This window comes from Zootoca vivipara, chromosome 7, assembly GCF_963506605.1.
Source record: "Zootoca vivipara chromosome 7, rZooViv1.1, whole genome shotgun sequence".
NCBI classification, from domain to species: domain Eukaryota; kingdom Metazoa; phylum Chordata; class Lepidosauria; order Squamata; family Lacertidae; genus Zootoca; species Zootoca vivipara.
Window position 1 is genome coordinate 24,703,458 of NC_083282.1, and position 15,922 is coordinate 24,719,379.

A 15,922-nucleotide genomic window follows, 5' to 3' on the forward strand; every position below is an offset into this window, starting at 1 on the left:
TGTGTTGATCAGAGCACCAGGTGCCTGCACAGATTTTTACAAAGAGCAATTGATTGGAAACACTATACAGTGGTACGTTGGTTCTCAAACATAATCCGTTCCGGAAGTCCGTTCCAAAACCAAAGCGTTCCAAAACCAAGGCGCACTTTCCCATAGAAAGTAATGCAAAACGGATTAATCCATTCCAGACTTTTAAAAAACAACCCCTAAAACAGCAATTTAACATGAATTTTACTATCTAACGAGATCATTGATCCACAAAATGAAAGCAATAATCAATGTACTGTACTATAAAATAAATAAGGCAATATTGTAGATGATAAAAAAAAAAATTCCTTACCTGCACTGATGATACTCATTGTTTGGATGGGGGGCTTTTATCGATTTCCACAGTCACACAATGAAACAATCAGTAGCTGAACTGGGTTCCACACAGTCACAAAACAAATTAACCGGAAAAGCCTCAAAAACACAAAAAAATAGCAAAAAAAAGCACCAAACTTAATCCGTTCCAGCAGTCCGTTTGAGTTCCGAAATGCTCGAAAACCAAGACGCAGCTTCTGTTTGGTGCAGGCGTTCTGGAAACAATAGCCGGCAGCCGCATCGGACGTTTGAGTTCCAAAAAAACATTCGAAAACTGGAACACTTACTTCCGGGTTTCTGGTGTTTGGGAACCAAGGCGTTTGAGTACCAAGGCGTTTGAGAACCAAGGTACCACTGTACTTGTTGCTGTGACCTCCATGGTATGAAGTGACCCACCAGAGGGCACTTTGCAACCCCCGAACCTGAGAACCCCCACAAATCTTGAAAGAGCCCTGATAGAATTAGCACGAATGAAAGAAATAAGCTAGTTTGATTTCAGAAACTCAAAACCGACTGGCAGTCTGATCCTATAAATGCTTTACTCAGGAAAGAACCGGCAGCTCCAGCTCCTCCTCTCCTCCCATCCTCATTTTCTTCATCTTCACTGGCTTCTTCTCCTCTCCCAGCAGGTGCAGCGTCAGGTGGAGGAGGCACGACCTCTGGGCTTGGCACGGATTGCCTGGCCTGCAGCACCAGTTGCTCCCCTTCCTACACCTCTGTGGGCTCTGGATCGGGCACCTTCTTTCACACAAAAGACACATGTCTTTTGGTGCCGAGCTCTCACGGGAGCCATTTGACTCACGCAAGAGCTCAGCACCAAAAACGGGATAGCTGAGGTGGCTTCTGTAATTCTGTAATGTCCTGAAATCTGGACTGTTGATGGGCATGCAGTCAGTAACCTGATTTCACCCAGGATGGATGGGGCAGGGTATTATTATTATTATTATTATTATTATTATTATTATTATTATTATTAATGGCCCAAGCAAAGCAAAGCAAAGATGTTTATTCGACTTTACGCCCATCATAAAACACAACACAACAAAACAAATCAAATAAAACAGCGGACTCGTACAAGCCACAAATAATATAACACAATTCACAGCTCACAAGGACAAATATTAACAATTCAAAAAGAAAAGTTTAAGATTATGATTAAAAATTTAGGCACTACGCTAAAATCAATACCTGATGTCATTATAGAAAATTCAATAATCAGCTAACATTCCATTCCGTCTCTTGTACGAGAGGACGGCTGTTAGGAATTTAGCAACCTGTAGAGTAACATAAGGATCCACATCTTGAAGAACCCAGGCAAGCTGTAGGTCAACTGGTTTGTCAGCCATAGGCTGGATTATGGAGTTTAGTATACTTGCACGAGCCGAACTGTACATAGGGCAGATAAACATAACATGATGTAGAGATTCAGATGTTTTAATTTCACAAGCACACATTGAAGAGACTTGGCCCTTAGTAAATCTATGTCTCAGCACGTTTGTTGGAAAAACATTGAACCTAGCTTTAATGAAGGCATACCGGTGGATCTTCTCTGGAGTATTAATTTATAGAACTGCCACCCAACAAAAGAGATATTAACCATTAAATGACTCTCAGTCGATTAATGGATCAAACCTCCCCAAATCCTCATATGAGGGAGAAAAACCAAGAGAAAGGAAAGTGGGGGCCGGCGGGAGGGAAACACACTTTGTGTGTTATTAACAGATGTGTGTTTGTGTTTCATCAGGCATTAGGGAGTCCCACTTCTCTGCCACATCAGAGAGAATGCTTCTCCTTAAACACTAATTTAATCAATAGGTTTTCAACCTTTCTGGGTCCACAGCTCCCTTGACCAACTCCCTTGATCAACTTCTTTCCGTGGCACCCCTGTGGGGCTCGGGAGTCCAGTTCTGTCGCCCCTTGCCTGCAGAGCAGGCAGAATCTCACTCCCTCAGCCTCCTATCCTCTCCCCTCTCACTGGGAATTCTCTGGGCAGCCCCTGGTCTCTGAGCTGCCCCTACCCCCCACCCCAAAAGAGTGGCACCTCCTCTCACTGCCCCACAGGGGCCTGGGAAGGACACCTGGCCAGGTCCAGAGGCACCATTCGTGTGGGGAGCTTGTAGCCAGGGCTGCTGCAACAAACAGCCGTGCAAGCCTTTGGGAGGCAGAGACGTGAGAGGGCAACAGAGGAAGGGAGGGAAGGAAAGGGGACCGAGGCCAGTGTTGCCAGCGGCACCCCTGACCATCATTAAAGGGCCCCCCGGGTGCCACAGCGCACTGATTGAAAACCACTGATCTAATTGATCAATCAGCTAAATTCTGCAGCCCTAATAACATGGGTGTTGTGGCGAAAAATATTCAGAGCCATGAGAGGAGGTGGAGGAAAGCTGCTAAGTAATTCACTGTGTTGCATAACTGAGCATTGCACCTCTGTCGCGAGCTGAACCCCAAGTTCCACTGCGACAAATCAAAGTACTTGCACATTGTGGAATCTCTTTGATAGCAGCAACTAATGAGGATATTGAGAGTATCTCACACTCAGATTTACACCGTCCTAGCAGCCGCACACACAGACCAACAGGGAGGGGCAAGCCTTCCTTTTGCTTGCGCAACCTCCCATTTTGCTACTAGGGTCAGAGGTAAAATTTAGTAGTTGGACATGGAGGAGAATCAACAGCAGGAAGAACTCACTCCAGCCATACCATAAGTTGAAATTACAAGGAGACCACTTTAAGCAGTCATGCCCCCCCCCAAGAATTCTGGGAGTTGAGAGATCTTAAGAGGCCCCTATTCCCATCACAGAGGTACAATTTTCAGAGTGGCTTAACAATCAGTCCCTCTTCACAGGAAACCCTGGGACCCAGAGCTCTGTGAGAAGACAATGTACAAACAACGCATTAAAAATATATCTTTAAAATGATCAAAAAAAACAAATCTCTTTATTTTTAAACACGTCTCGGAACTTTTTGGAGCCAACCAGTACAACATTAGGAGAAGCGCAAAAAACTGATGGATAATTACATTTGTATCTGCATTGTATTATTTAGTTTATTTTATTTCAGCCATTTATATTCCTCTTAACGCCGTAGTGCCCTAAGCAACGTACAGTAAGCTCACAAAAGGTATAATAAAGACATTAAAAAACTTACTCATTTGTCCAGGAGATGCAACTAAGAACAGTTTGCTTAAAAGAGGAGGTCCGTCACTTAAAAGAGAAGGCACTTGGGCTGCCTTGACAACAAGAGATATCTGACAATGGCACCCGATTGCCCCGGGCGCAAAATTTGTGCAATGGCACCCGATTGCCCCGGGCGCAAAATTTGTTTGGGACCCAAAATGTCAACACCCATTGCTGCTGTCGCTGGGCTCTGTTGAAAACGGTATCTCCATGCAAACCAGGAAGTGACCTCTCCAGACAACGGAACAACTCTCGTTTTCTTAGCTCTGTGGCTGTGATCTCCTGGGTGACACAGACGCCTTAGGCAGTTGAATATGCATGTGTGTACTCTGTCCGTTCCCCTCCCTCCCACCCTGCCTCCATGCAGCCTGGGAGTTGGCAACCCACGCTATGCCACTGCTGACTAGGGGTGTCCAACATCACAGGGGCAGAACTCTCCTCTGTCAAGCTCTTTGGTCCCTCCCCTGGATCCTGCTCTCCACTTCCTAAGCCACTAAACCCCCTCGCCGGATTCAGGCACTGCTCAGGATCCCGATTCCATCTCCCCCATCCCGCTGTGATCCCCCCAGAATCGATCAGCTCCAACTCCCTGTGCTCCTCGAGTCCTGTGCTCCTCCAGATCTGACCATCCCCTCCATGGCATCTCCACAGGGCTGGTGACACAGACCCGTAGCAGGAAGTCTAGAGACTTCTGCCTGTCCTCCTTTCTCCGCAAGTAACACAATACTGCTACTGCTACTGCAGCCTTTCAGTTGAAATGAGAAGCGACCTCTTCTCTCCTCTCCGTGGTGTGTGCTTGCCTGAACTCCACTACCTTAGTAGACTGAAACTGACAAAACCCCAAGTATCACATATCTCTCTCAGTCATCTTGAACAGATCTTGTTAGTGCAGATTAGAACTTGTTAAAGATTAATTCTTAAAGCATACTCAAGCTTTCTTTTCCAACAAAGGAAACATCAATTATAGGCTCACACATAAACTTTGCCCCTTCCTTGAATACTTGCTGCCCTTTATAAATCTTAGATTTCTTCCCCTTGAGTGTGTTCAAAGGAGAGATTTCATTGCCTCCAGGGGTTGTTAAACTGATTGCAATACCACGTATTTAGAGCAGTTCAGTGGGAATTAGGCTGGTTCAGCGCTGTCAGACCTAGAATATAGCTGTCAAATAGCATTACAAGTAAAACGCCCTTGATGAGAAATAATGACCAAACGTCAATCTGTTATTCACTGGCGGCACTATAGGCTTGGCCGGCCAATGAAAAATGCAATATTTTTGCCCATTATGGCAGCCATGCTTTTCAAAGATGGTGTGGCTCAGATTGCATCATTGCTTCCATTCAGCTTGTGGGGGGGGGGGTTAGGCGTTATATAACACAATCCAAAGCTCACTATCGGAAGAAGAAGAAGAAGAAGAAGAAGAAGAAGAAGAAGAAGAAGAAGAAGAAGAAGAAGAAGAAGAAGAAGAAGAAGAAGAAGAAGAAGAAGAAAGACTTTAAGCTGCCGTTCCATGGCCCATTTACCCTTAAGGAAAAATAAAACCAGGGAGGAAAATTCAGAAATAGGAAACACACATTTATCAGGATGTTTTCTAGCTGCGTAGATGTCAGCTCAGAAACTGGCAACATTACTGCAGAGTCCACTTCCTTCTGATGTTTTTCGTTCAAGGCACTGCATCTGAGCATAGAAAAACCAAGGTTGCAATCCTGTGCGGTCTTACTTTTGATTTCCACTGAACTCAGCAGGACCCGCTTTTGATTAAACACACAAAGGATCAGTCACCAATGAGTTTTCGAAAGGCCATCGGATGCTCTAAATATGCAAGCCATGCATTACATTAATATATCTTTAAACATCCGCATGCTAATATTAACCTACAAAGGTCAGCGAATAGATGAGCGTATTTGAGCAAAGTAAACTACAAAAGTGTACTATTCTTTCTATTAGCATTGATCATTGATTTAAAAAAAAATCACGGGTGTCCTAAACGACTCTACAGACCCATTCGCTGGCACGAGAGGAGAATCAAAGTCACTTGAGGAAAAGCAGGCTCGTTCATTATTCACGGATCCTGCAACTGAGTTGCCTACTGAGACATGCAAAACATCCCCCAAAATATGTGGAACAAGGCAGCTCCTATTCCTGGCAACTGAATCATATATATATAATATACTACTATATACGTATTTACCCAAGAGCCAACGTTGTCTCGGGAGTAAATGAATCATTTACAAATACTCAGGAAGATTAGCAAAAAAGACGTGGGGATAGCAGCCTGATTGTCATTGTACCCACTAGGGATTCCTGTTGACTACCGTGAAAGCCAGTGGCACGTATCGGAAGCCAAATGGGATTTGGTGCATTTAAAACCACATTAATTGGATGATACGGAACAGGGACTGAATGAATATATAGAGAGGGAGATGAAATCTGCTCAGAAAGACAGATGCAAAACAAAGTTCAGCATTTGTTAGAAATCAATCCTTTCATGTGGCAACTCTTCAGTGGGGAAACCCAACCTGAAGGGTGGGGTATAAATATATTATTATTATTATTATTATTATTATTATTATTACTACTACTACTACTACTACTACTTTGGAACTCCCTGCCTATTGACATCAGGCAGGCACCTTCACTATACTTTTTTAGCGCCTACTGAAAACATTTTCGGTAGACAAGTCTACCCAGACACACAGAATGTTGCCATGTGTTTTAAGATGGTCTTAGCTTCTTTTAATGTATCAAGCAGTCTGACTCGTTTTCTCTTTGTATGAACAAGTACGAAGGAGGTTTCCCAGCCTGCTCACAGGTCCTTATAATATCAGTGGATACAGTTGGTCCTGGTGATTATTAACCACTTTCCATTTTAACCTGAGGGTTGTCATTTGTTCAGTTTTAATTTTAATTTATTTGAATTAATTTGGGGATGTATTTTAATCAATTGATTGCTTGTTTTTCATGCATATTGTATTACTTATATGATGTTAGCCGCTCTGAGCCTGGCTCCAGCTGGGGAGGGCGGGTGTCACGGTCCGGTCAGCGGGCGGTTGAAGCCCTGGCTGAGGACGTCAGGACCAGAGGCAAGATGGTGGTGTAGAAGCAGGAGCAGGTGCAGGGATGAGGGTCCAGCAGCAGGCAGTCGCAGGATCAAGGAGCAAGGCAGAGGCAAAGGTCTGGGAGTCAAGGAGCAAGGTGTCAGCAAGGCGAAGGTCCAAGGGTCGAGGAGCAAAGCGTCGGCAAGGCGAGGGTCCAAGGAGCAAGGCGTCGGCAAGGCAAGGGATCAAGGAACAGAAGGCCAGATGCAACAAGGCAGGGATAGCGTTGCTGTGGCAAAGAGCTGAAGGGAAATGCTGAGCTTTTATCCCTCCCAGCTCCTGCCACCAGATGCAGTGAGGTATCAAGTGGCCTCACCTGAGTGGCCACTCCTTGCTTCTCCAGCACAAGCTGAGGCAGGCCCCAGTCCTGCAAAGCACTACAGGCCCCAGAGCCTGACTCCTGCCCATATTCCTGACAACGGGGTACAAATTAAAAAATTTTTTATTATTTTTTATTGTTTAACTTTTTGTTAATAATTTTACCGTTTTATTCTTTTTGCAGACTGCATAAAGGTTTGTTATTATTATTTTTTAAAAGTATCAAGCGAGATATACATTAGTCATAATAAATAGAAATACCAGTAAATGAAATCTCAGGAGCTACTAATCCTGGTGGCTCTGAATTGCCTCCAGAATGAGAGAGAGAGTGTGACGACTGGATAGCTCAGTTGGTTAGAGCATAGTGCTGATAACACCAACGTTGCGGGTTCGGTCCCCATATGGGACAGCTGCATATTCTTGCATTGCAGGGTCCCTTCCCTAGTCCACAGTGATTCTTTGAATAGCAGTTACTGGGAAACTAAATGGGAAACTAGGAGAAGGCTATTGCCCTGGCAATGCACTCCGGCAAGCCACCACAGGAAACACGATCCTAGATTAGATGAACATTTGATGTGATTCAGTGGGACTTCTTCTTATCGCAGGAAGCTGGTAGCACAGCCCTAAGGTGGAATCTACGCACATATTTAAAAAAATGTTCTGAAAATGCAAAAAGTGTTTTTTTAAAAAATACATCAGATTTTCCATAAGGCTCGCTTTCGCCATCTAGCATCACATTGTATATTGCACCTAAAACACACTTTAAACGTTTTATTTGCAGCTGAATAGTTGAGTCCCTAGGGACGCAGGTGGCGCTGTGGGTTAAACCACAGAGCCTAGGGCTTGCTGATCAGAAGGTTGGCGGTTCGAATCCCCGCGACGAGGTGAGCTCCCATTGCTCGGTCCCAGCTCCTGCCAACCTAGCAGTTTGAAAGCACGTCAAAGTGCAAGTAGATAAATAGGGACTGCTACAGCGGGAAGGTAAATGGCGTTTCCGTGTGCTGCTTTGGTTCACCAGAAGCGGCTTTGTCATTCTGGCCACATGACCTGGAAGCTGTACGCCAGCTCCCTCGGCCAATAACGCGAGATGAGCGCCACAACCCCAGAGTCAGTCACGAGTGGACCTAATGGTCAGAGGTCCCTTTACCTTTACCTGAGTCCCTAGGACCATTGACAGGTTAACTCAGAAATCATGTGCAAATGAAGAAGCAGGATTTATCATCCAATGAGCAGTAAGCAAAGCAATCTTTTTGAAATTCATTGATGCTTGCATCTCCTTTTGGCTATTTCCAGTGTACCTTATATTCAGCTCTGCTTGAGCTGAAAGCCTATATCACGGGTAGCTAATGTGGTGTCCTCTCGATGATGCTGGTCAGAGATGATGGGCGTTGTAGTCTAGCAACATCTGGCGGGCCCCACACTTCCCATCCCTGACCTATGCATGCCTCCTGAATTTGCTTACCTAGTTTGTCTACTTTGCCCAGTAAAAGCCATTGGCAGGGAGTCATTGATAACTAAAGAGCTGATCAGTGGGTGCCATTGACAACCAAGCTGTGTGAAAACCACTTTGCTTGCACTTCCCCGCTCTTAAGTATAGCCATTTAATTCACTGAAATTGTAAATGTTTAAATTTGATGGGTTGGTAGCTGAATTCTATAGTTCTCTAGCCATGTGATTGGCTAACGTTGGTCACAAGAGAGGTATCTAGTGAAGGAGAGACTCCGTTTTTGTGAGACAACATGACAATGTTTTAGAATCCACTGTGAACACTGATAAGTAGAACGGAGTGTTGGAGTGCTTCTTCTCTGCTTGAAAGAAAAAAAGCAAAGATGCAGGAGAAGGTAAAAGTGGAAATCTCTCCTAGGAGCTGCAAGGCATGGCCTAACTGAGATACAGAAGGCTCTGAAAAAAAGGGAAACACAGGTGTTTGGAAGTTAGAAGAAGAGACTGTAAACACAAGCATGTGACTGTAAATATTATGTTTTACTTCACCTATAAGTTTCTGCAAGTAAAGTTTTTGAATGTCATATATATAGTTTGAGCTTCTTAGCTGCGTTTTCACTATTCTTACTTCAACACCCGTCATGGGGGTTTCGTTTTGTGGATGTACACTAGCTCTGCACCCAAAGTGATAAAATTGCATGCCAACTTTAAAATTCCAGGGTTCATCGCTCAATTTCCCTCTGCCTACAAAGGGACTGTATGCACTTCATCAGCTGAAAACACAGCTAGATCGTTCTTTTTCTCAATTTGGATGGGCGGGGGAAGTATCAAAATGTAGTACTTCATAAGAAATGACAGGATAGATACAGATCGTGGCTAGCATTTGTATTCTGGATGCAGAATACACGGAAGCCAGAGGAAAAAATTCACATTTCCTTCAAAGGAAGGAGTACGGCACTTTGGCAGTAATACAGGCGGCTTAAATAACAAAGTAATATAAGAACACAGAAAGCTGCCATAAACCAAATCAAACCCCTGGTCCATCGGCTCTCTTCCAGCAATAGCTGGAGAAAGTGGGATTTGAACCTGGGACTTTCTGCATGCAAGACATATGTTCCAGCACTAAGCCACAACCCTTCCCCGACTGCTTAGTTAGCAAAATAACTCAACTGAGGACTCGGCTACACTGGCAAAGAAAAAACGTTTTATATGTGTTGTATTTGCATTACTGTATAACACTGTGACACCAGATGGTGCTGCGGAGTTCCATTTTTGCCAACCCAATTTCTCATACAAAGTTTGCGACACGCTTAACTGAAATGCTTATTCGATGTGTCTAAATGAAGCCTGAATCTTGCATTTAACGAAGCAAACTCTACTTTGCTTTAACATACATTGTTAATGGCTAGGGTACGGCAAAGGATATTCCCTTTTGGGTTGAATCGTAAAAATGAGACTCCACTTAAGCTTTTGTTTCTATTGTGTGTGGTTTTCTCCCCCCTTTTGGGGGGGGGCGTATGTCAGATCTTCCTGTGTGTGTAGACCATGCAGACCTGCAACGATGCTAGAGGAGGGGTTTTATTTCCATTTAGGTTTGGTGCATTTATTTCAGAAAGACGTTTCAGAATAAACACAAGGGTGGGGGAGAGAGAGAGAGAGAGAGAGAGAGAGAGAGAGAGTTTGGCCACTGAATAATATGAATAATTTCACACTGCTAGGAAACTAACGTTGAGATGTGGTATATATCCGAAAATCAATCCTCTGCCGGAGGCAAGACTTTGTCCTTTCATTTTAAAGGATGCTGGAGGTAGAAAGACATCCAGAATCGTTTTGTGAAATTGCGTCCAATCCACCAAGCGCTGTTGTAGTAAGAGGCCCATTCAGTTCAATGCCGGCTGTTGCACAGTTCCGGCTGACAGGCCCCTCTGAAATGAATTTGGGATGCTTGGCTGTGCAGGGCTTCAAAATATGGTCCTCACAATTTCCGCTTTGTGAGCATAAGCCTATACATGCCTGCTCAGGACCCAGAGTTTGAAGGGAATCACTCCCAGGTGATAGGCTTGCGGCCTATCTCCATTAATGCCTGCATGATACATGACTAACATCTTGATTTAATTATTTTGCAAAATACTAGATTATCTTTCTGGGCGTTTTGAACAGGTGATGCCTAACTAGTTTCAGAAAACGTTTTCCCTATATTTGCACCTGCTTGGCTGAAATGTTTTCACAAGCGTTCTCTCAGCTGAAGCTTCCCTCTTGGTGAATTTTTAAATCGGTAAATAAAAGAGCACATCACTTCTCAGTCGTGATGCTGCAGCTTTGCCCAGCTAAAATATAAAGCCGGTTTCTTAATTAAACCAAAGGGGGATTGTTTTCTTTTTAATGGGGCTTTGCTGCCCTCTGCCGATCAGTCTGAGAAAAACATTGCAAGAGTGGATCTTTGACTAACATCCGCAAGGTTCATTCACAGTACATAGCACATGGCTGACTTCCAAAGAATCTTGGGAAATGTAATTTGCTGGGAAATGTCGTTCTGTGAGGGTATACCACAGTTCCCAGCATTCTTCGTGTGAAGCAAAGGCTGTTAAAGTGGTTTAAATGTGACCTGGGGCAACTTCTCTCTGTTGGTATTGGTCAGAAGGTGGCCATCTCTTGGGAGCAATGTAAGATGCATGTAAAAAGGATAGATTAGCAGAGCTTTGGTTTGGTTGTATTACGCAAGTCAATAAGGAAGAGCACGGTCTGTCATCTCCCTTCTGCCTATCCATAGATTTGGCCAATTCAATAATATATGATATTACTCCTCTTTAAGATTCATCCCTCCCATAACTAAGTGTCCCTATTTTCCAGGGACAGTCTCATATTTTACAGAAGCCATCCCAGTTTCTGATTTCACCCTGAAATGTCCCACTTTTCCTTAGGACACCCCTATTTTCATTGGAGAAATGTTGGAGGTAGGAGATTCCTAATTTTCACAGGAGTACGGTTGGAGTTATCTGACCCCCTGAGCCAAATAGATAAGTTAGCTGTACAACCTAGAAACCATCTGAAGGCAGCCCTGTATAGGGACAGTTTTTTAAATGTTTAATGTTTTATTATGTTTCTCTAGATGTTGGAAGTCGCCCAGAGTGGCTGCGGCAACCCAGTCAGATGGGCGGGGTATAAGTAGTAAAATTATGATTATAGAATGGGGCGGCCCTATTTTCATTGGAGAAATGTTGGAGGGTATGCTGTAGTGGGGTTTATTTTATTCTGTGTTTAAAAGTATATCCAGCCAATCCACCAAGCGCTGTTGTAGTAAGAGGCCTCTTACTACCAGCCTCGTGTATTTTTGTTGCTGTTAGCCAATGATATAAGTTGCTTTTCTTCCTTAAAACAATATATAATTAAAAGTTAGTAAGCAGATGTGGGGCGGTGGTGGGGAGAAGTCTCTCCCAGAGACCCTGGAGTGCTTTTGGCCATATGGAATCAGCAACTGGAATCATATTGTCCCTGATCGCAAGGCAGCTACATATGTTTGTCAAGCCTACCCCATTCATACGTGAGAGCACCTCCCCAACACTTGCAAATATAACTCAATCCACAATGCAACCTATTGGACACATCTCTAAAGTTTGGCAGGTCTTTCACCACAGAGAAGTGACTGAATGGCTGACCTATTGCATCTGGTTTGTGGAAGACTCCTGGGTGGTTCGAAAATAGCCATATCCTCCCCAATTCCACCTATACTGTGCACTTAGCAGTTGAATTGTTACTATTTTGTACTACAAACATGGAAGCGCCAAGCAAGACCATCGGGAGTGGAGGAGACTCTGTCAGGCTTGCAGTTGAGTCCCTTGCCCGAATGCCCTGGATAAGATTTAATTGCAAAATAAAAAATAAAAAATGTGAAAGTTGCTTTATCACTCTTTGTAGGCCTTCACTGTACCAGAAAGGAGAACCAGGCAGGTAAAAGTTTATGCAGGAATCCACTTTTGTGGATTTCACCTCCTCTATGATTGCCCGTGACGAACACAGTGACATCCAGTGTCACTTGAGAAGACTTCCACTCATGCAACAGGGCTTCTCCTTCCATTCCTCCTGCAGCCCCCATCTGCTTCAGGGGGTCCCTCAGCCGCCGCCCCCCAGCAACTTCTGGGTGGCACACAGCTGCTGCCCCAGGAGGAGGAGAGGGAGAGGAAGTCCACTGGTGGACAGAGACCCAGTTCTTACCACCCCCACCCCTTAAAGACGATGTGAAAAAACTATAAAGGAAGCCAGGAGCAAACCCACCCCCCTCGCCTGCAAAGCTGTATCTTCACCTTCTAATGAAATTTAGGGCGATGAAGACTGCTCCACACATCACATTTTTCAGGCGCACTCATGAAATCTTCTCCACCTGTAAATCTGATATACAACGGCTTGCCAGAAACGTAGAATTGGGTACACCTTTCCGATGTTTTTATATTCAGTGGGAAATGGGTTGGGGGTGTAACATATTGAGTGGAAGCGAGACTTGCTTCGGGTGTTGTGTTTTACCTATACAGGTATGCAATGGTGCGTGTTTAAAGAAAAACAAACAAACATGCATACCTGGCAGCTAGTATGGTCGCTGGCAAATGGGGACACTTTAGCCATCCAAGAAGACAGAGTGCTGTAAGGGAAGGCCATCCATGAAATGGTGCTGAGCTGAAGGACGGACACAGCCTTCAAGATGCCAGTTGGCGTCTCCCCCAATAAATTGGTCCAGAAATTTCCATCTTAAACACAGAATATAATAATAATAATAATAATAATAATAATAATAATAATAATTATTATTATTATTATTATTATTATTATTATTATTATTATTATTATTATTATTTATACCCCGCCCATCTGGCTGGGTTTCCCCAGCCACTCTGGGCAGCTTCAAACCGAGCATTAAAAACAGAACAGCATCAAACATTAAAAACTTCCCTAAACAGGGCCGCCTTCATTTGTCTTCTGAAAGTAAAGTAATTACTTATTGCCTTGACATCTGCTGGGAGGGCGTTCCACAGGACGGGTGCCACTACCGAGAAGGCCCTCTTGATGCTTCCTTCCTTCCTTCCTTCCTTCCTTCCTTCCTTCCTTCCTTCCTTCCTTCCTTCCTTCCTTCCTTCCTTCCTTCCTTCCTTCCTTCCTTCCTTCCTTCCCTGCCTGCGATCTGGACTAGTACCTCTTTTTCTAGAAAAATAGCACCGTGCGTCCTGAATGTTCATCTTACAGCAGCAAACAACCCAGATCCCAAGCTCTTCCTATACTAAACTATGCTTAATAGCCACAGATACTCAAAAAGCAAACCAAAAAGAAGTTCTGCAAATTGGATTAAAGTACAAGTACATTTGTTTACTACAAGAAATAAAAAACCTGGAGCGACTCACGATACGACTAATGAGCCACTTCTATCGAAACTGAAATCCTATTAACGCTAATCTAGAATTATTTAATCAGGCAACTGTTCTTTATGCACCTCCCTCGGGCAAGAAATAAAAATAATTTTCGTTATGCTTGGGAAATGATTATTAACCTAGCTGGCACGTTGTTTGCACTCGCAGCCGGCAAGAAGAGCAAAGTGGATAGGAAGAGAGCAGACTTCCACTTGCAAAAGGAGCACTTAAAGGAACGTCTACCATTACCAGTCAACCTGTGTGCTACATTCGGCAAGGGATACCATTCTCTGGAGCAGCACCTCACTTCTAGAAGGCTCTCCCAGTTGAGATCCTGTTTGTCCCCACAGCAGAAACATTTAAATCAAGGCTGAAGAGTGTCCCAGATCCTAACTCACGGGTCAGCAAACGTTTTCAGCAGGGGGCCGGTTCACTGTCCCTCAGATCTTGTGGGGGGCCGGACTATTTTTTGGGGGGGGGGAATGAATGAATTCCTATGCCCCACAAATAACCCAGAGATGCATTTTAAATAAAAGGACACATTCTACTCATGTAAAAACATGCTGATTCCCGGACTCTCCACGGGCCGGATTTAGAAGACGATTGGGCCGTATCCGGCCCCTAGTTTGGGGACCCCTGTCCTAACTGGTTTTGGCTGAGCGGAACTCAGTATCTGTTGCTGTTGACTTTACAGTATTGTGGTTTTATAGCTTTATATTTGTTTGGTCTGTGTTGTTAGGAACATAAGAAGACCTCTGCTGGATGAGGCCAATGGCAATCTTGTCCAACGTCCTGTTCTCACGGTGGCCAACCAGATACCTCTGCCTTCCTGTGGTTTCCAGCAACGGCAATTTTATTAGTCTTAAGGAAACCCTTTTTTAAAGTGCAATTCTTCTTAGTTGAACTGCTGCCAAGGCCAACTTTTAAACACACTTGATTTAGAAACCTGGTCTCTGAAACAGGAACTTATGCTTTGCAATCGTGACAGCATTCCCAACAAACATCTGTCCGGTACGGAAAGGACTTTGCTGGAGAATACAGATAGGATGCGTTAGAGAATTACGTCTTGGGGACTGCATCCTTCTCGGAGCTTCGTCATTTAAACTGACACGGAGGCTCGTGATTGGTCATTCCCAACGCCCCGCAGGGTCTGTCTGGAATTACATATCAGGGACCTTATTGTCATACCCCAGCTGCTGCACAAAGCCGCTCGAGGAAAGGAGATTTACGAGCATTTCAGCAGCACTGAACCTGGGCTGCGGAAGCTGTACAACTGGGAGTATGGTGGCTCTAAATCTTACAGGCATTATGCAAAAAGAAAATGCAGACTTCAGTGCCAAGGGATCCCTGTAGGGGCAAGAGGACATTTTTGCAAAATCTCTAAAGAATAAATTTAACAGTTATTAGAGAACAACACCCTGTTATCGCAGTTGCTGAACTTTACATCACAAGGGACGATGCAAGGGATTTTCAGGAAGACATCTGTCATTTAAGAGTGACAATGACCTCAGCACAGACAGGCAATAAAAAAACAAACCATGACTGCAAACATATTAACCCCTTCGTGGAAGCTAGGACAAAAAACTCCAGCGCACAAAGGCTTCCTAAAGTTCCCGGTGGAACACACCGCATCAAGACACACAGCATTGCAATGTCAAGAAGGAATGGTAATTTAAATTAAACCCAGCATCAACATTTGGGTTGGTATTCCAACTCATTTCTGATTTCTGCTTTTAACCAGTTTGGGTATGGCAAATTGCTGTTAACTACGGAAGTTGGCCTGATATATTTATAAGCTCCATTCCACAGTATTATTATGATAATACAGAAGAGGAAGACTTGGGTGGCTTCTAGCTATTGCCAGACACCAACTCCTATGGTAGGAAGCTGAGTTATGTTGGGCCATGGGTCCATCAATGTCTTCTCTAGGGTTGACTGTGTGGACCTCCAACATCTCTGACAAATGTTCCCCATTCCTGGTCTACTCTTGACTCTCCAAAATTTCGGACAGCACTGTGTTCCAGTCCCACGAGATGCTGGGAATTGGAACTGAAGTCTTCTTCTGCTGAGCTACGATGCTTCCCCGAAGACAGTGCTGGCTGGGACAAATGATCATTACCCCAAGATATTACGG